At 47.2% G+C, this 20,562-nt stretch overlaps 1 protein-coding gene across 1 annotated transcript in view; it reads left to right on the top strand.

Annotated features, from left to right (window-relative positions):
• The first annotated feature begins 259 nt into the window (after positions 1-259).
• Positions 260-20,562, top strand: part of LOC138183893 (uncharacterized) — a 131,030-nt gene continuing 110,727 nt past the window's right edge. Inside the window, exon 1 of the mRNA XM_069121374.1 lies at positions 260-265. The gene's annotated coding sequence lies outside the window, so the exon portion shown is untranslated. The remainder of the gene's footprint in view (positions 266-20,562) is intronic.

Consider the following 20,562-nt stretch of genomic DNA (forward strand, 5'->3'; position numbering starts at 1 on the left):
TGAATAACATAATGAGTGGCATGACTAGATTGTAGAGATTATATAATAGGAAGTGAGTGGATACACAGTAAGAGGTTATAATTGAAAGTGTACAATACGTAGAGCAACGTTGTGAACATTCAGTGCAACGACGAATTGACGTGGATGGCGCAATCCAAATGGAACTAGTGTAGGTACTCATCGTGGAAATAGCCAATAAACACTGGAACCACCGAAAAATCGTGAGTACATGTTGATGTACGTAATTTTGCATAACGCGAGCTTGGTTCTGGGTTGCCGCCATCTTGTCGGTGGCGTACCGGTAGGACCATGAACTAGAGACATATATGAGTGGCGACTCGTAGTGGTGAATTAACTACCAGTGAAAATACAGAACATAGAGCCGAACTCAGTTGTGAATGTTGGTAAATGCGTATTTTAGAGAATTAAGTTATTAAAATGGTATGAAGCGTAAGAACCATAACTTATTGGTGCACACACATAATAATAATGAACAATAAAATAAATAATAAAATGATATAATAAATAATATATAATAATATATAATACATAGGAAAAATGTATAATACACAGTGTATGTAAATGTATAATACATATAATACATAGTGTTTATGTTATAATTAATAGTTTATGTAATTTCGACCAATCGCGGGGTGACGCAATCGCGAGGAGAGACGTCAACGGGAGTCGTAAATTCCCGTTACGATTATACTAATCGACACCACGAGTTGATCGATCCCCTGATTTCCGTTAAGATAATAGGAGTGGTTCAGTTTGTATAACACTGTGATTCACAGAATTATAAAATATATATTTCCAAAACTTAAGTTACACTGTTGAGTAGGTATAAATCGCAGATAACAACTTGTCGCATGAAGATAAGATAGATATTGTTAGAATTTAATCTTGAAATTAAGATTAATAAACTGTGGAAGACACAATGTGTGTATTGAAACAATATTATATGATTTTTATTAAACAAAGTTATAGTAAAATACAAGTAAGCGTTATGAATGTTGACAGTTGGCTAGTTGTTCTCAGACTGGGGAGCACGAGGTGGCTACGGGTTTTCAGGGCGTAGGACCACGCCCTGGGAAACCCCGATGAATCTGATGTTCTCCCATTACCGGACGGTGACTGGTCTGCGCCTTTGGCCCCCGCCAGTTTACCGATCCCGTGCGGAGAACCTCGGAGAAGTTGGAGGGCCCGTATCAGCCAAGACCACTCACCTCACCTTCTTGTGGGGCTCCCCGTCACCCTGCACCGGCCTTGACCGGGGCAGGGTGCGAAAGAGTGAGTGGCACCAGGATGGAGACTCTTGTTGACGACCTCGTCAATTTTGTACAATTTTAACAATGGATAAGAAAACGAACCTAAGAATCGTTTACGGTGCAGGGGAGGGATACCCCAGTACTAGCACAGCCGCGGGTTGTAAAGCGGGCCCCGCTGCGTCGTCATCGAGCAACCGTGGCCGTCCGGGGGTGAGCCGCCAGGCTCCTGGACACGCTCATGCGTCTGGCGAAGGGGACTCGTGAGCTGGGGAGTCTCGGAGAGGGTTGGAGGAACCCGACGTTTTGACTATCGGCCCGGGACCTTCGCGGGCTGGGATGCGGCGGCACCGCGAGGGCGGCGGGGGGTTGAGATCCGACGACGAAATGTCGTCATGCTCTTCCTATTCGACCGTCGCGGGCACACTCGGCAAGCGGTCGTACCGCAGGATTGCCGAGTCTACAGAAAACACCGCCTCCGCCGCCAACGGCCGCGGCGGAGGCGCGGGACGTCGCACACGGCGGGGGGACGCGCCCGCGGGGGATCCCGACTCCGCGCTACTTCCGGCTCCCGGTAAAAGGAAGAAGAGGGGCGTGAGGCGCGGGACGGATACCGACACCGATACCGACACCGATACCGACGCCGAGGCTGTCACCGTGGCCGCCGCCGCCGCCGCCTCTACCATCCGCGGCGGTGCCGACGGCGGCGACGACATACGGAGGGACGAAGTGAGGACCGAACCGATCGGCAAACAAGCGACCGGGAAAGAAGCGGAACCCACCCACGATCGAGAAGAGGAGGACGTCGCATACCTGCGAAGGAGGGTGCGTTTTCTGGAGGAAGAGGTCAGTCGTCTCCAAGAAACGGTGGAACGGCTGACCAGGGATCGCGCGGAGAGGACAGACAAAGTTGGTAACAACGACGGCAAAGGACAAGAGGTGGGGATCACCTCTACGAGGAGGACAAAAGAAAATGCTCCTCGGGCCCCAGCGGGAATGGCCATGGGTCCCCCTCCCCCACCTCCCCCACACCCCTGGTCAGCGTCGCGCCGTCTCCGCTGCCCCGACGGGTCGGGGAGTAATACACGTGATGCACGTAAAACGCTTACCGAGGGAACGGATAGATTCGGTGGGTCAGGACCTCGAGACCCACTAGAAGATTTCAAGATCCTGTTCCTCCGCAAGTTGGAGGAATGTCGGCAAAAAATAATGCCAGGGGTGGCAATTCCCCTGGCTACGGATGCTGAAGTCGCCACAGGAATCGTATAAGTACTATTGCGGTCGGCGAGAGACGCCTCGCGGTCGACCATGGAGTCGTCGGCTGACGAGGCAGGATTCACCACTGTGGTAGGAGGAAGAAGAGGAAGAGCGAGGCAGAAGAACAGGAAGCCCACGGTACAACCTCTTCCAACGGTCCATGCGCCGACCGAGGACGCAAGAACCAAGAGAAGGGTATCGTCGTCCCTTCCGTCGTCGACATTGCGCATAGGGGCCTTGGCGCCCTGGACGGCGACCAGAAGCAGCGAAACGAGGGCAAGGACTTTCGCGGAGGCGGCCGCTCGGCCACCGGTGCGCCCCCGCACGGGAAGGGAATCCATGCGAGCAGCAGGCAGCGGCAATGGACTCGGAGCTATCGGGGCAGGAAAGAAACGCAACGCTAGCGGGCGGGACGCGCACAGCGAGGAAGTGCCGGGCCTTCCCCGACCCCCACGGTGTGCCGCGGTATCGCTTACCGTGAGGGACGGCTCGGGCTTCACGTACAGGGAATGCGATGTCAGTGGTGAAGAGAGAAGTCAAGCTCTCCGAACTCGACATCACGGAGTTAAGACCGAGGAGGGCGATCACGGGGGCGCTGCTGTTCGAAATCCCAGGCCAGGACGCTGGAAGTAAAGCATCACGACTGGCCGAGAGGATGGCGGCCACGCTGAAGGATTTGCCCGCCAAGGTAACCGTCCCGCGAAGGATGGCCGAACTAAGAGTGACCTCCTTTCTGGACGGACTCGCGACTTGCACGAGACGTTTGGGCGCCTGCCCGTCACTGGTCCTCGGGGACTTCAACGCCCACTCAACGGCGTGGGGCTCCCACCGGACCAACAGAAGGGGGCGCGACGTACAGGATTGGGCGGCCGCACTCGACCTCCGGCTTATGAACCGGGGGTCGTCCAGCACGGGCGTGGCGTGGCGGGGCGAGTCCATAGTGGACCTCACATGGGCAAACCCCGCCGCATCCCGCCGCGTTTCCGGTTGGGAGGTCTCCCCGGAGGAGACCCTCTCGGAGCATCTCTACATCTTGATGGAGGTGGCGGTTGGCGGCGCGATGGGCTACCGTTCGTCGGGTGCGCGCGGGCCTATCGGCCCACCGGGAAGGAGAAGAAAATTCCCGCGGTGGGCGGTGACGCGGCGCGAAGGGGACTTCATGGCGGCGGCCGCTATAGCCGTGGCTTGGTTGGAAGAATCCCCGACCGACGGGGACGCGGAAGCGGCAGCGACCCGGCAGAGACGCGACATGAGCGCGATCTGTGATTCAAGTATGCCACGGTCTGGAACGCTGCGCCGCGCCGGCGCTGTGTACTGGTGGTCCGAGGAGATCGCTCGTCTCTGCGAGGCATGTATCCACGCTCGGCGCCAATACACCAGATCCCGCCGTAGACGGCGGGAGGACGAAGGCACAGTGGCTCGCCTGTATGAGGCCTATCGCGAAGCGCGGAGGCCCCTCCAACGAGCCATCAAGGAGGCGTAGAGGCGGGCCTAGGACGAGCTTCTGGTCAGCCTCGACTCTGATCCCTGGGGGCATCCTAACAAGATGGTATTGAACAAACTCCGTCCATGGGCGCCCCCCTTAACGGAGAGCATGGACCCTCGGTTCCTGGAGGAGGTCGTCGGCACCCTGTTTCCGGGAGCAGCGAAAGAGGGAGTTGGCACCTTTACCGAAGAGGAGGAGCAGAGATCCCAACCGCTGGAAGAGGAACCACGGGTCACTGCGGGGAGTTGGAGCCAGGAATCGAGGGTCACCGAGGAAGAACTGGCCGGGGCCGTCGAGAGGATCGGAGCGCGGAAAGCTCCGGGTCCTGATGGAGTCCCGGCCCGCCTGTGGAGGGACGTCGCAGAAGTCTTGGCCCCGAGACTAATGCGTCTGTTCGACGGATGCCTGTCTCGAGGTGAATTCCCCACTTCGTGGAAGGAGGGGCAGATGGTCCTGCTGCCGAAGCCGGGGCGCTCTCCGGACTCGCCTTCCGCCTTCCGGCCGGTGTGCCTTTTGGACGAGGCGGGAAAGCTGCTGGAGAGAGTGGTATCTGCCCGCCTGGAGTCGCATTTGTCCCGGAGTCGCCCGTGTCCGTTCCCTTGTCGAGGGGGCCGAACTGCGTGGTTACGTGGCGTTGGCCGTTTCGCTGGACGTGGTCAACGCCTTAAACAGCATCCCGTGGGACAGAATATACCGGGCCCTCGAATTTCATCGGGTACCCGCGTGTCTGCAGGATGTGGTCCGGGCTTGCCTCCGGGACCGGAGAATCGTCTACACCGTCCGGGTGGGGGGGGGTACGACCGGGAGGGCTGTACACCGCGGGGTCCCGCAAGGTTCGGTGTTGGGCCCGTTGCTGTGGAACATCGCGTACGACGCGGTGCTTCGGACGCCGATGCCTCCGAACTCGGCGCTGGCGTGCTACGCCGACGACACGTTGGTGCTGGTCTGGGGCACGGCATGGGGTAGAACCGTCCGCCTGGCAGAGCTGGCGGTGGCCTGCGTGGTCGCCGAAATCAAGCGATTGGGGCTGAGGGTGTCCCCTGAGAAGTCCGAGGCAATGTGGTTTTGCCGCAAGGCCGATCACGGGACGCCCCCAGCGGGTTACCGCCTGAGGTTGGAAGGGACTGAGATCGGGGTCGGAACAAGCATGAAGTGACCCTGACCCTCGACAGCCACTGGACCTGCGGCGTTTACTTCGAGCGCCTTACGCCGTCTGTTGAGGCGACGGCGAACGCCTTAGGACGTCTGCTGCCTCGGCTGGGCGGGCCCGACGTCGGAGTGCGCCGGCTGTACGCCGGCGTGGTGTGATCGAGGCTCCTCTACGGGGCTCCTGTCTGGGCGGAGGACCTGATGACCAATCGTCGCAGTCTCCTAGTGGTCAAGAGGCTGCACAGGACGGTGGCCATCAGGGTAGTGAGGGGCTTCCGCACCATTTCGGCGGCGGCAGCGGCGGTGCTCGCCGGGTTTCCCCCGTTCGAATTGCAGGCCCTGAGGTGCCGTGAGATTTATCTCCACACTCGGGGTCTGTCGGACGGGGCGGGCCCGGGGGCGCCGACGTCAGGGTTCGGGCTCGGCGAGCTTTGCTCGACAGATGGCGCGCCAGCCTCGACACGAGAGCGGGTGCGCCGGGGATAAGGGTCCTCGGGGCCGTCCTTCCAAACTGGGACGTTTGGTTGGACGGCGGTGGGCCTCCCCTGACCTACAGGGTGATGCAGGTGCTCACCGTACACGGTTGCTTCGGTGAGTATCTGCACCGAATCGGGAAGGAGGCGACCGCGCGCTGCCACCACTGCGATGCGAGCATGGATTCGGCGCAGCACACGCTGGAATACTGTCCGGCGCGGGCGCGGCCGCGCCACGACCTCATCGTGGAAATCGGTGGGGATCTTTCGCCTCTGGTGATCTTCGAGGCATTGTTGATAAGAGAGATAAGGATGAGGGCCGTGACCTCCTTCTGTGAACAGGTCATGCTTCGAAAAGAGGCTGCGGAAATGGTGAGTGTGCGGTACTCTCACCCTGAAAGGACCGACCGGCGAGGGCGCGGCAGGGGTCATGGACGCGCTTCGGTGAGAAGCACTAGGTCCGCCGCGTCCCCCGGCGGGGTACAAACTTAGGCGCTGGCAGCTCAGCGCCCCCGGGGCCGCAGAGCAGCCTCGTAGGGGAACCGGACTGCCTGGCACGGCGGCCCCGGCGACGAGGCGCGGTGTGACGTGGCCGCACACCGCTCCATTATGTGACGTATTGAGCGCGGGGGGGGTGTATCGCTTACACCGGTTCCCGGGCCCCTCTCGATCGCAGCCGGGACGGTCATCGTGGAGATTTTAGTCGCTTGGAGTCCGGCACTACCACGCCGCTTTTCCCCAGAAGCGACCTGGTGTCCGTGCGGATTCCCTCCACGTTAAACAAAACAAAAAAAAAAAAAAAAGAAAGAAAAGTTGTTCTCAGACTGACTTGCTTAGTGACCCATGGCCCTTAAAAATGTTTAGAACCCCACTCTGTATGCAGTAATGAGTGTGACCTGTGTGGGTGCCTGTGTGGCGTCACATGTGCTACAGAACCTTCTAGTAGCTTCTCGACGTGCCAATCGAGAATGTTCCATCCATATCCATACGCTTCTTCCGCCGAATTCTCGAAAGAGCATGTACGTGCTAGCCGCCATGGTACATCTCACGAACGCGCACTAGTGGGGATAGCGTTGGACAACGAAGGGAAGAATCCATACGATTAACCACCTTATCTGCATGCGATTGATATCGTTGTATTCCAACAGATATGCACAATAGAGCAAGGCTCTTATAGTTGAATTTAATATGTGAGTGGACGTAGCACTAGAGAATGCTTAATAGAGGAAGTGAATGTTCGATAATCCCGAGAACCGACTTAGATAGTTGATATGAGTGGTATTCCGCTAGCGTTGTGCTTAGAATTAGACGTTAGGCGTTGTAATTTTCTACTGACTTGTCGCTCTTAGGCTAATACGGAAGAAAGTTCGGTGTGGGTGTGCCCCTTTGCATGAAGAACGCGGATTCGTTATTCACACTTTTCGTTAGGAAAAGTGAGGGTAACGATCCGCGATGTCGATTGGTTATGACCCACGCTGATGCTTGAAGGGATGAGTAGGAAGCCTCCTACCAACGTGGTTCGTGGGTGACCTTGTGCATGGGAAAACCCAGCCTGTTTTAGTAGATAGCTATTCGGTTTTTCCTAATAGCTGCGTACCCGCTTTCTCCGTGTTTTTAAGTGCGCCTAATAAACCCAAGGACCTCTCTAAAAACCAGATGTGCGTCGAAAATATTTTTAGGCTTAAGAAATCCTTCAGGACAACGGATTGACTCAAGACACATGGTGATACAATATAATAAATGAGAAAAGTTATGGTGGGTCCTTAGGTTTATTGAGGGTCGGAAAGACGTTACGCAGGCCGTCGGCTGCCCGGTCGCGAGAGCAGCAGTGCCGATGTTTTAGATGATGTTACAGTTTGAGATAATTACTAATTTGATTATAGTCCATAAAGTAAAACTAATATGGATTATATGTACGATGCAGTAAATTAACTTAATTTATAGCTGCATATTAGGGATTTTGATTTATTATGACGACGTTGGCTTGTGTTGGAATTATGATTGTCTTGCATTTGGGTGGCGATATTGTTAGATATGTATGACGACTGGTTATGTCCCCGGACTATGCTTTACTTATAATAATATGGACAAGGTTATTAAGGAGAAAAGAATTACGATGCAGGGGGTTTCGGAGGCCCCAGGCCCCGTGGGTGTTTCGAGTGGCGTTCCAGGCTCGGCCCGACGGTCATCTGGAGACTAGGCAAGCAACGAGAGGAGGGTGTGTCCCGGGGCCCCCCCTCGATCGGGAAATACGACCGGGGACCATAATAATGAATAAGAGGAGTACGAAGTTGCAGGAGAAAGTCAGGGGTGCAGTAGAAAGGGTAATAAAGGGGTGAGGGGTACCTAATACTAAGCTCTTGGAATTTACTAATGACATACGAGAGGTGGTGAGGAAGAAGAGCTCTGGCAGCCTAAAAGCCAGTGGTGGACGGGTGCCGTCGAGAATAGTCTCGGTTATTACCGACAAGGAGGGATTTCTAGCACCGGTCGTGAAAGGAGCCATCGGAGGTGAGGGAAGTTCCCTTGTAAGCTGGTCGAGTTCGGCGGCGAAATCGGCCAGCGAAACAGTCGAAGAGACAGCTAGCGCGTCTGAAGGAGAGGCATCCGTTTCGGAGAGCAGTAGCTATAATACTCCGATAGTGTCTAAAGCCAAGCAATCGAGGGAACCACTCTCTAGAGCGGCGATGAAGAACAAAACGAGTATATCAAGAGACGAGCCGGAAAGAGCCAACTGTGTGCTAGTCAGACTCGACGAGTGGGAAGAGATAAAGAGTTTGATAGCAGCGGCCGTCGCTAATATGAAATGCGCTGTGAATATGCTTATACGTATGCCAGAAGCGACTCAAAGATAGGGGAAATGGCAGCGTTGGCCGACAAGAAAGTGGACGATGTATGGGAAAAGTTAAACGAAGTATGGAGTATGAAGGGTCGTAAAGGTAGGGGACAGGTGGATATGGCCGCCGAGGTAAACGTCTCAACGCAAACTTCCCTTCCTATGACCCAGGTCGAAAGAGGGAGCGTGAGCACGAGGAAGGTGGCGGGGCACAGAAGCAAGAGGAAAATTGTGTCGCCACCAGAGGACAGAAAGGACGACAATATGAAAAGGGCAAAGAGGGGCGATGCTTCGTAGGCAGAGGTATGCAGGGAAAGGAAAATTAACGAAGCAGATCTCTAGGATAGAGAAGCATACGATTTTCGAGGTGAATGAACTGTCCAGAGGGGTAGGAAAGAAAAAAGAAGGACTAGAGAGAGGAGTAATAATGGGGAATTGAGGCCACCGTTTAACGAAGGGCAAAGAGAATGGATCCCTAGAACTCGAAATAGACTTGAGGCCCACTAGGTGAAAGTCCGGAGAGATGAGGACACAATTCATACTTATAAGGAGCTTATGGTGGCGAAGGAGGCGTTGGGTGGGAGCACGGACGTCAGACGAACAAGGAGCAGAAACATTCTCGTGAAATTGAAAGCGGGGGACAAAGGGGGCGATGGGGGGACCCTCAAGATTAAGAAAGTTATTGGGGACAGGGTCTGTGTTTCCTCCCTCCGGAGTAGGGTATCTGTGGAGGTCAAGGATATCGATGCGCTAGAAAGTAGGGAGGACCCAAAGCAGGACATAGCTAGTGGGCTGAGAATTAACGATACCAAAGTGGTTGAGGTTATGTCGCTAAAGGCGGCAGCCTGGGGCACTCAGGCTGCGATTGCCGTGGTACCCGCTACGTATATCGCGAGCAAGGAGGGGAGATTAAAATAAGAACAGGCCTTACAACTGCCACTACGCTGGTCCTTCCCAAGGTTATCAGATCTTACAGTTGCCATAAGATGGGGCACATGACGAATAGCTGTTCGTTCAGTCCTGGCAAGGAGCGTTGCCGGAAATACGACGAGATGGGGCACTCAATTACGAATTGAGGTAGCGACACGAAATGCACGCTGTGTAACAGGGGGTCCGAGGTACGGACTAATCACGTTATGGGGTCGTTAGCGTGCTCTACGTTCAGGACACTAATGCAGAAACAAACAGATAAAGGGAGAGCACCCTGAAAGTAGTGCAGATAAATTTGAATAGGGGCAAGCTTGCCCAGGACCTGATGCAGCAGCTTGCATGGGAGCGGCGCGTCGAAGTGGTGATTATATCTGAACCGAATCGGCAGCTCCCCTTTTGGTTCAATGTTACGAAGTGGGATGCATCTATTTAGGCAACCAGATTTAATGGCCTCCGCCCCAGCGAAGATATGTTGGTCGAAGAGGAGGGGTATGTCGAGATCAAAATGGGGGAAGTGTACTGCGTGAGCGGTTACTGCTCGCGCAACGTTGGAATAAACAGCTTTGACCAATACATTGAGAGGCTCGTCATATACATCGGGACAGCTGTGAGGAGATGCAAAGAAGTGATCGTTGCGGGTGACTTCAATGCGAAATTCATGGCATGGGGTGGCGCTAAGACGGACAGAAGGGAAAAGATGCTGTCGGAGGTTCTGGACAGGAACAGCCTTGCTCCTATTTTGATCCGGGATGGCTCCTTGAGAAGCATAAGCGTTCTGGGGTCCCTGAAGACACAGATACGTTTTGCACGAGTTCAGAGGATGGGTTAGGTATAAAAGAGGGGGACTTTTTAAATATTCGACGAAGGACGTTTTACCTGAGACGTTTTTAAGTAGCTTTGACGATAGAAAAAATAAATTATTGGAAGCTCAGTTGGGGGAGGCAACAAAACAACAAACTATCTGCTGCGGATTATCGAAGAATTTTGTGAGGCTGCACTTAAGAAAGTATTTCCCCCTAAGGGGAGTGGAAACCCAAATTACTGGTGGAGCGACGAGATTGCGCGGCTTCGGAAGGAGACCTTCAAGAAGAGGAGATTAGCGCAGAGATCGAGGCGTAGAAATAAGGGGTGTGCTGCCCAGCCGGGAGTCGATTATAGAAAGAGCAAGAGGGAGCTCAGGTCAGCTATCTATTCGAGTAAGAGGCTGGCCTGGTAGGAGTTCGCAGCTACCCTTGACTGTATTCCGTGGGGCATGCCTTATAAAAGAGTCATAGCCAGGCTTAGAAGGAGCAGGCAGAATGTGAGCCTGGGAAGGGAGCAGGCTGACAACATTATCGGTACACTCTTCCTAATCGAGGATATGGGTGTCGCGAATGAGGACGTAACAAAGGATAATGGCGGTGGGGCCCCCGGAGCAGGTGATGTGGACCAAATGGGCAAGCTAAGAGCAGCGGTTGGTCGGCTGAATGTTAACAAGGCCGTCGGTATCGATGGGGTGCCGGGATGAGTCATTAAACTGATATTCTTTCATAGAGCGCAGGAACTGCTCGCTTGTGTGTGTTGACGGGCACCATGCCCATTCATATCAGGGCGCGGTGGCGAGGGTAAATCTACGAAGTTAGGAAGAAATTAGCTCGACCAGACCTCGGCGATCCAGAAGTGCTCTTGAATTAGCTCCATCTTTACGAAGAGGAAGCGGTGGACTAGTGGAGAAGTGAGTGGATCAGGTCCAGTTCGAACAACTGGACGAGGAGCTTGATTGAGGACGCAGCCACATTCCGTAAGAGGAAGAGAAATATCGATCACTAGACCATGCAGCTGTTGACTGGGCATGGTATCTTCAACACGTATGTGGTTAGAAGTAGCAAGGAAACCGTCGACAAATGTTGGGATTGCGATGCGTGTCCAGATGATGCTGAACACGCCTTACTGTGGTGTCCAAGATGGGCAGTCCAGCATACCACTCTGGAGTATGTTATTGGCGACACGTTTACAGTGAATAATATAATCTCATTGGTGTCGGCCAACGACCATACCTGGGGGCTATTTCGGAGCTTATGCAGGACAGTGATGAAGGCGAGATAGGCGTAAGAAAGGGCGGAGCTACTAGGGGAAGGGGAATATTTCTCCGAAGAAATGGAGGCATTTGATAGATAAGGAGTTGACGCGTTGAATGGGGTTTCGCCGAAGTAATGTTTATTTAACAGTGCCGACGAGACCCTACGCTCAAAGAAGGATTGCAACAGGTGGGGTTTTTAGTGGGTATGGCCTACCATCAGCCTAGTCTCACATAACCCGGCGACGCGGGTCGTCATGTATGAGTAATGCATTTTCGCCTCCTCGCGAAGAAAAAGAAACCATGAGCAAAATGGAGCTTCTGAACGAGCAAATAGGACCCTGGTTGAGATGTCTGGGTGTTTGCTCATTCAGTCACGGCTCCCTGACTATCTGTGGGCAGAATCTGTGAAAATTGCGTGTCACATAAGAAACCTATGCCCATCCGCCGCTATCGGAGACAAAATTCCATTAGAGTTATGGAAAAGTAAGGAATGCGACATCTAAGGAGAGATCAACGGGCTAAGGGTATTTAGATGCAAAGTCTGGTACCCGAGAAGCCCAAGTGATGGAAAATTTGATAGCAGGGCAGATGAAAGGATTTTTGTAGGTTACAACCGACAAGTCAAGGGTTCTAGGATCTACCTACCGAAGACCAAGAAGGTAATAATCTCTTGTCATGTCCGGTTCGAGGATAATCTGTTTCTCTATAAGAATGTTAAAGTGGACATCAAAGGGAAATTCTCTGAATGGATATGGAATGTTGAAGATTTCGACCTTGAAAGGGGAATTGATCCAATTAATGTTGAAACCCAAAGTGATGGTAAAAACGATGAAGGGGAAAGTGATCATTTCATGAACAATTTAACTAATGAGAATAATCAAGAGGAGGTTATGAGTGTACCGACTGTGCCTAGGAGGTCAGCAAGACTGCATAAGCCAATGACGCGTAATAGTTGTGCTCATGTTGCTATCGTTTGCAAAACTCAAGGTTTTTATGTGTCTGTGAATGTGTACGAGGACCTGAAGGGGCCAGATGCTCAAAAGTGGACCGATGCAATAATGAAGGAATTAGACAATCTAGCGAATAAGCGTGTGCGGAACATAGTGCAAAGACCTTTAAACAAAAATGTTATTGACTGTAAGTGGGTACTTGTAAAAAGGGATCCTGATAGATATAAGGCTAGACTTAACTCGGGGATTCTGGCAAAGACCTGGGGTGGACTATTCAGAAATCTTCAGTCCAATCGTAAAACGTAGAACTCTATTTTGCTTGCTCTGTGTGCGGAGAATGAGTGGAGTTACCAACATATTGATGTGGAGTGTGCATACCTCAACAGTCCTGTGGATGAGGATATATACATGGAGTAACCTGAATTCGGTAAAGATCCTGAATCCATGTATGAGAGATCCGTGTGTGAATGTGAATGCAACCAAAGATCTGATTGTAGCTGTGCATGTGGATGACATTTTTGCGTTTGGAACGATGACTATGATTGATGTGTTCAAAACTAGGATTAAGGAGAAATTAAATATTAGGATGCTGGGTACTGACACTCAATTTCTATCCATCCACTTGAGTAAGCCAAACAGTACTACTGTTGTGTTTGATCAATCCGTACAGATAAGTCAAATGCTGGATCTGTTTGACATTACTCATGAGGCTAGAGTGTCAACACCGCTAGCTAAGGAGTGTGAAGTTGGTTTTGACATTGAATATAAGGAACCTTTTGATAAGAAGTTGTACGAGCAGGCTGTAGGGCATATAACGTATGTCGCCACTGTAAGCCGTCCTGATGTCGCGTGTGCAATAGGAAAGTTAAGCCAAAGATGCGCAAATCCGCCTGTATCTAATTGGAAAGCAGTGAAGCGGATTTTCAAGCACTTGTTAAAAATCAAAAACCAGAAGCTAGTGTACCAAAGGACCGGACAACCTTTGAAGGTGTTTTGTGATTCAGACTTTGCGGGCTGGTAGTGCAACATCTTGGTTGTCAAAGAAACAACCAATTATATCTCAATCGACATGCGAAGCAGAGTTTGTAGCGATGCAAGAGGCAGCAAGGGAGACTGTGTGGATATCCTTACTGTTAAGGGAGTTGGCTCAATTATAATATTGCCCTCGCCCATGCAAAATTTTCTGCGATAACATCGGAACTATTTCATGGCCCAAAGATGAAGTAGTTGCTGAGAGTTCTAAGCATAAAGTTAACCATGATCAATGTCGCGAGAGCCGAGGCGCCGTTGGGTTCATCAATGTGTCGTCGGTCTTTAAATTGAATTGTTTCGTAGAAAAGGCCTACGTGACCCTGGCAACGAGCGTCTGCGGAACACGTGCGTGGTGGGCCTAAGAAAAGACAAAGAGATACCAGAACGGTCAGAGTGTCAGTTGAGAAGCGGCAGTGTGTTAGTTGGGAAGTGGCAGAGTGCCAGTTGAGAAGCCAGAGAGTGTCAGTTGAGAAGTCAGAGAGAGTCAGTGGAGAAGCCGGAGAGTATGAATCGGGAAGTTGAGAACCGAGTATGACAATAAGACATACGACGATATTGTAATTAGTTTTTTGTATTGAGTATTGCTTGTTAAACTAAACTTAACTCCAAATAAAGCATCATTACTTGTCCTTACTCTAAGACCCATTTAAGTTACCATACCTATATACCTAGTTCTGAGAATATTGCTGATATTCTTACTCCTTATTAAAGGTTTTGAATAGAGTTAAGACTCAATATTTTACCAAAGCTATGGTGCTTGTAGAAACTACGATCAAAGATGAGTGTTGGTTAAGTTGGTATGATCGCTAGTTCTTACAAGCTAAGTTGGTACGACTTCTAACGACGCTGCTTTGTTTTAGGAGTCGACCACGTGTTAATTATCTAAGTGTATCCGGTGTGTTAAGATGATTGTACATGGTGGTGAAATATAGAAAGTAAAACTTGAATCTGTGTGAATCAATTAAATATCAACCCCAAAACCAATATTTAATAACATGGATAACATTTGTAGAAGTTAGGGAATACTCTTTACTGAAATACGCAAAAACAGAGTTATGAACGTTTCTTTTTTCTATCTTTTACCACATTATTTCTATTTCTTACCTCATACTAGTATTTAGTTCCGTCACTTGTGCCTAGAATAACATCTCTAAGACAGTTTCTCATACTGTGTTCTAATTTTTGAGTAATATTTATGTCAATATTATTCCATATTTAAGTAATTGTTTGTTTTCATATCGTTTCCTTACTTATTTTACAATTATTTAATCTTCTATCCATTCCATCCCATATATATCATATTGGGTTTATATCTTGGGTCTGTGGAGGCATGTATTGTACAGTATCCATTCTTTTACAATCCAGGTTCAATGTTTCGGATCTATATCCTGTTGAAAGTGAAAATTATGTATTTTTAGCATTTTGCTTCAGATTTTTCTTTAATATGTTCAAATACTTATATTAGACAGAAATCCAGTTTATAAATAATAAGTTCTCATTATCATTGGCTGCCATACATCTCCATAACAAAACCGCTTCCGTGTTTTACCGCAGGGCGTATATTTCATATTCCTATTTTAGTATTGGCTTTTCTCCACACATAATTATGCTCATCAGACTGAAGACTGTTGAATTTACTTTCACGGGAAAATATTTCAGTATTCCAGAAGCTATTGTCTTTAGTAATATACACTCCTCGTCAAAGAGATAGCTTCCTTTTTCGCTTCACGAAAAATTACCTTTTCTTCTTGACGCATCTTTTTATGGAGACCCTTATAGACAACATTTGCACAATTTTCTGCATTATTCTATTCTTTTATAATATAATGGACTGTATTATATTCGATTTACTTCTTTTAAAGAAATCGGTTATCTCTCTGTAAGATTTCCATCTTTATGTAGTTTTAATATTATTTCACGTTCGGACTTCTGTGTTTCAGATCTTTTCGAGTTCATAATGTGTGCACTCTATTAATCGTAACTGATCATAACATTAAACTCTGTAAATGACGACTTAGCACGAATTAAGTTCGTTAGTATTAATATTTACTGCGTAAATTCAATGTAAACATCGCTTACCTCTAAGCGTTCGATTTCTTTTTTTGTGACTTTTGTGACTCTCTTCTTGCGTGTTTCTGTAATGAGTATTCTCTAACTTCTGCAAATATTATCCAATTCAAATTCTACACACGCAATCCTAATACTTATATCCTAATGCAGTTATCATATTACCTCGAAATACGAAATTTATCTCATATATTTTATTCGTTAATGTTTCAATGGTAAGCGTTCAAATACTTTCAAAGATGCTATATGTCTATGCAAAATATAATATGTCTATTCAAAATGTGTAATATCTATACAATAGTTCACATTATGAATGTAATTTTAATTATTCGTTATGTTCTCTTGTTAAAATTATGTTGTCAATTGCAAATCGATTCATAAGAGGGAGGAACTTTGTTATATTGTCGCCCCAAACGCATGTGAACTCACTCCGCCAAATGTTATGGTCATAGTGCTAATAATCTTCCGAGATCGGGGTACTCATATCGTCATGGTCACCGCTCCTTGCCATCACTACAGACATCCAATTCAGCAGGAATACAATCTATCGCGACTGTATTTATATGATCGTTTACCGTCCAATGTTTTTAAAATGTACCTACCTCCTTCCAAAATCTTTGCTATTACAAATGGACCCTTAAATTTTGGATCTAGTTTAGTTTGATTTCTTTCCTCATTTTTGCGTAATACAAAATCACCTGGATTAAATCTAACCGCTTTAGCTTTAGTTTTGTCAAATCTTTCCTTATCATACTCAGCGCTAGTTTCTATATTCTCTATTGCCTGCTGTCTTACATCGGAGATATCTACTTCTCTTTCTTCAATATTGTCGGGTAGCAATATACCGTGGGGTCTTACTATTTTACAGATTAGTAATTCTAACGGACTCGATTTAGTCACGCGGTTGGTGGTGCAATTCAAAGCCAATTGTATCTCCCTAATCTCGTCTGGCCATGACCGCCCGGTCGTTTCTACTGTTGTAAACATATTTTTTAGCGTGCCCATAATACGTTCTACCTGCCCATTAGCACTACTAGCACCGGTTGCTAATAAGTGGAGTTTAATTTGTCTACTTTGACAGAAATCTTGGAATTATTTACCCGTAAAACATCTCCCTTGATCCGCTATTATCCGGCAAGGACTGCCGAATAAAAGTATAGCCGACTTAAGCGCTTTAATGGTATTAAGAGAATTTATCTTACGAGTATGGTGTAGGTATACGGATTTAGTGAAAGCATCGACCAAAATAATAACATATTCTTTCAAATCACTTTTACCGCTTAACTTGCCTGTTATGTCTACGTGAACTGTATGCCAAGGTATGCTGGTCTTAGGTATAGGATGTAGTTCGGCTTGTATTTTACCTGAACTTGCCTTAGAAACTGGACAAGCATGACAGTTCTCTACGAATTTACGAACATATTTTCACCATTCCTTCGAACCAGTAATACTCGTACAGATTCGCATACGTTTTATCCCAACCTAAGTGCGTAATAGACTGCTGTGCATGATTAATGACGGACTACCTAAAACCTCTTGGGACAATGGACAAGCAGAGTGTTCTACCCTTTTCTTTGTATGTTACGATAAAGAGTACCGGATCGTAATTCATATGTATTCGCGATATCGAGCTCATTGATTCAAATTTATTGGCAATTTCTGAAATTTGGGGATCGCGACGCTGTTCCGCTAATAGTCAATCTTCGAAGATTTCAGCCAGATTAATTTCTTTCTCTGTAACTTTGCTAGCTGTAATGTGATCCATGTCTATGCGATTCCGCGGAAAGAAATCTACGTGAATCATTTGTTTGCCTTCTCGATACATAATATCATAATTGAATGTTTGTAAGTAAGCCTATCACTTGTAAACCCTGTCATTCAAATTCACTTTATTACTACATGCTTTCATTCATTACTTGTTTCATTACTTGTGAAAATTTAGAGACGAATTTTCGGAAGTAAGAGGCTACACCTATGAACTGTCTAAGTTGTGTGACGGTCGTCGGCGTAGATAAAGAACTCAAGGCTTGTATTTTACCCGGGTTGGAGCGAACTTCTCCGTTTTGAATTACATATCCAAGATAGAGTACCGATATCTTTAGAAAAGAGCATTTAGAAAAATTAGAAGAGTATCCGGCGTTTGCGAAGGTATTCAATACAATATACGATCTTTCTAGAGCTTGGTCTATCGAATAATTAGAACGTCAATAAGCGAGGTCGCTTAAGGCCTTGAGAATGGCCCTTAGAAAAACGGACGATGCATTTTTCAATCCAGACGACACTGTTATATACTCGTATTGTCCGTCGGGGGTAATAAATGCTGTACATTCCGTAGAATTAGGATGATCTCTTTTGCAATCTCGCGATTTGATCCGCAATAAGAGGTAGAGGATACCAATCCGCTACTGTATTTTGTTTAGTTCTCGAAAACCTAACCCCAATCTAGGCCGTCTTTCTTTTTCACGAATAACATAGGTCTCGCGAACTGTAAATAACTAGGTCTTATGATTTTTGCTATAATTGATTCGCTTATTCTCTCATGTACTATTCTGTGCTCTTCCGCGCTAAGTCTATAGACTTCCTTGTACGGTGATGTTAGGATCAATTAATCGTATTTCTAACTGGGCTGTGTTTACGCGAGTACGTAGGAAACTCGTAACGAATGAATCTTTGAATTTTCCGAGAAGAGAAATTAAGCGGCTTTTATCATTACCGTGTACATCAGTGTCAATATCATTAATATCGATCTCGATTTTAGCGGTTTTATTACAGACGTTAATTATTTTTGTTTTACACATAGCGAGGCTATTTTGTGTAATATTACGTCAAAACCTCGACATAAAATTTCACGATCAATCACGATATCATATTTTAAATAACTATCAGCAAGGACATGAAAATTTACCTACACTGTAAAATCATTAATATAATACATACAATAGACAAGATTTGAGATGTACGTTTAATACAAATATTTCTTATTCCTCGTATTACTACTATATCAGTTGTTCTTTTATCAGAAAATCTCAAGACTACGGATTCTTTAATTAGTGAACGCTCGGCTCCAGAATCGGAGTAAAATGGAAACCACTCACCCAGATGACTTGATCTACCAGTTGACGCTTCGAATACGTAGAAGTCGACTCGACGCTTGTTACTGAAATTATAATTTCCTTTTATGCGCTGCTTTGTAAAGGATTTTCCTCCGTAATCAGATTCACAACTGCGCACCATGCAGTGGAGTCGAAGCCCGCGGATTAAGGGATAAAACGCTGTAGCGAAAAATCCTTAGGTTCCGCACTTGACTTTGCACTAGCGACTAAGTTAACTCGCGCACGATGGTCGTAAGCTCTTGCACTGTTATAACCGGCACATATCCCACTTCTGATGTCGGGTTCACATTATGATTAGGGTTAGGGGCGTGAAACGAATCTTCGTTTTGATTAGACATTGTTGTTATGCAATAGAGAAGATATTGACTAGTGCAAAATGTGATTATTACAGAATTCGACAAGTAACCGTGGTAATTAGATACTCGAGAATCTAATGACAATGATTCTAGGTACAATAACGAATCCGCTGTCAACGGGATGATGGATGAACATGCTCACAAAATCTAAGTCGGACTCTTTGATAAAACGTGGAATATCCACCGAGCGTACAGACACTAAGACACTCGCTAATACGACCTCACGAGAGAATGAATTTCCGTCGCGATGATGCTGCAGAGGAAAACTATGATGGGGTGTGTCTAAGGACACGAGATCATCAGATTCGTCGAGGATAGCCTTCGTTCAGAAAGTAAGGGAAATTGACGTTGCTGCTAATTGGTCAATCTCCATATCGGTGGTTAGAAAAAGATGCTAGCCGCCCTCGAGGGAAAGTTGCTAGTGGGAGACGCCGTTCGTTGGGGAAATAGGTCTCCCCTATCTTCCCGTAGTTAGGACAAAGACTGTTTGTCTGTTTGAAGGACTTTAGTTTACTAAATCTTAAGATTTATAACGGGCCCTCAAGCTAGCTGAACATGTACTGCGGAGACGCATCGACATCTGGCAATCATCTTACTCGAAGAAGAGGGTCTGCGTGTGGCAAGCCACGGGTCAGAAACCGTTGGAATGTTTACTGTCGCGTGCCGCCACAAATGTTTCTTTTAAGGAGAGCTATAGAATTACTCCATACCTTTGTTAGACAAAGCGTTCATCCCTTGACCGCGGCTACTTTGTCGACTGACAGTCGCTTCGAGCCCAAGCTCATTATCACAAATCTCGAACAATTACAATCGGATTGAATAACTACAATTGTTTAATTACAGCTACAGTAGACTCTAGATTACAATGTTGCGGGATTATCCAAAATTCCAAAGGCTCCGGTGTTCTTTCATCTCCGACATATAAATACATGATACAATATAATACATGAATGTGAAACGAAAGTGTAAATATTTATGACACATGAATAACAATCACCGCATCATAATGAAAATATCGTAATCTAATGGATGTAACGTATGTAACAAACATTAAACATTAACAACGTAACGAATTCTGATCAACACCGATGCTCATAAGAACAAAGGAACTTTGCAAAAGCAGAATAAATGTCTATATCGTATAATTGTAAGAAAACATTCTATGCGCTGTGTTTAAATATTTCTAACATATTGTAAAGAACTAGATAAATGTTATGCGACACTTCTTTTCACAAAAACTTTTAACTTTTACTCAATAAAGAGTAGAACATATATTTTGAATATTATTTTCTAATATGGTTCAAACTATAAGTTTTAGCCACCTTAAATTTGTTATGATACGAGTAATTTACAATAGTTTGTATTGCATTGTAATTAAATACGATAGGCAAATATGATTAGTTTATTAGTTTGTATTGTCTTATTACTTTGTTCCGAACATTTTGCATTGTTTTTAATACATTATTCATTAAATATTTCAATTCCCATAGTTTTAAAGGAAAATGTTGACAGTTCTTCTACATACATTTTAGTCAATTGACAATGTGACTGTGTACTTTCTTTAATTGCTTTGCGACAAGTGGGTG

Source organism: Bombus flavifrons, chromosome 10 (genome assembly GCF_040668555.2).
Source record: "Bombus flavifrons isolate JBK064 chromosome 10, iyBomFlav1_principal, whole genome shotgun sequence".
NCBI classification, from domain to species: Eukaryota; Metazoa; Arthropoda; class Insecta; order Hymenoptera; family Apidae; genus Bombus; species Bombus flavifrons.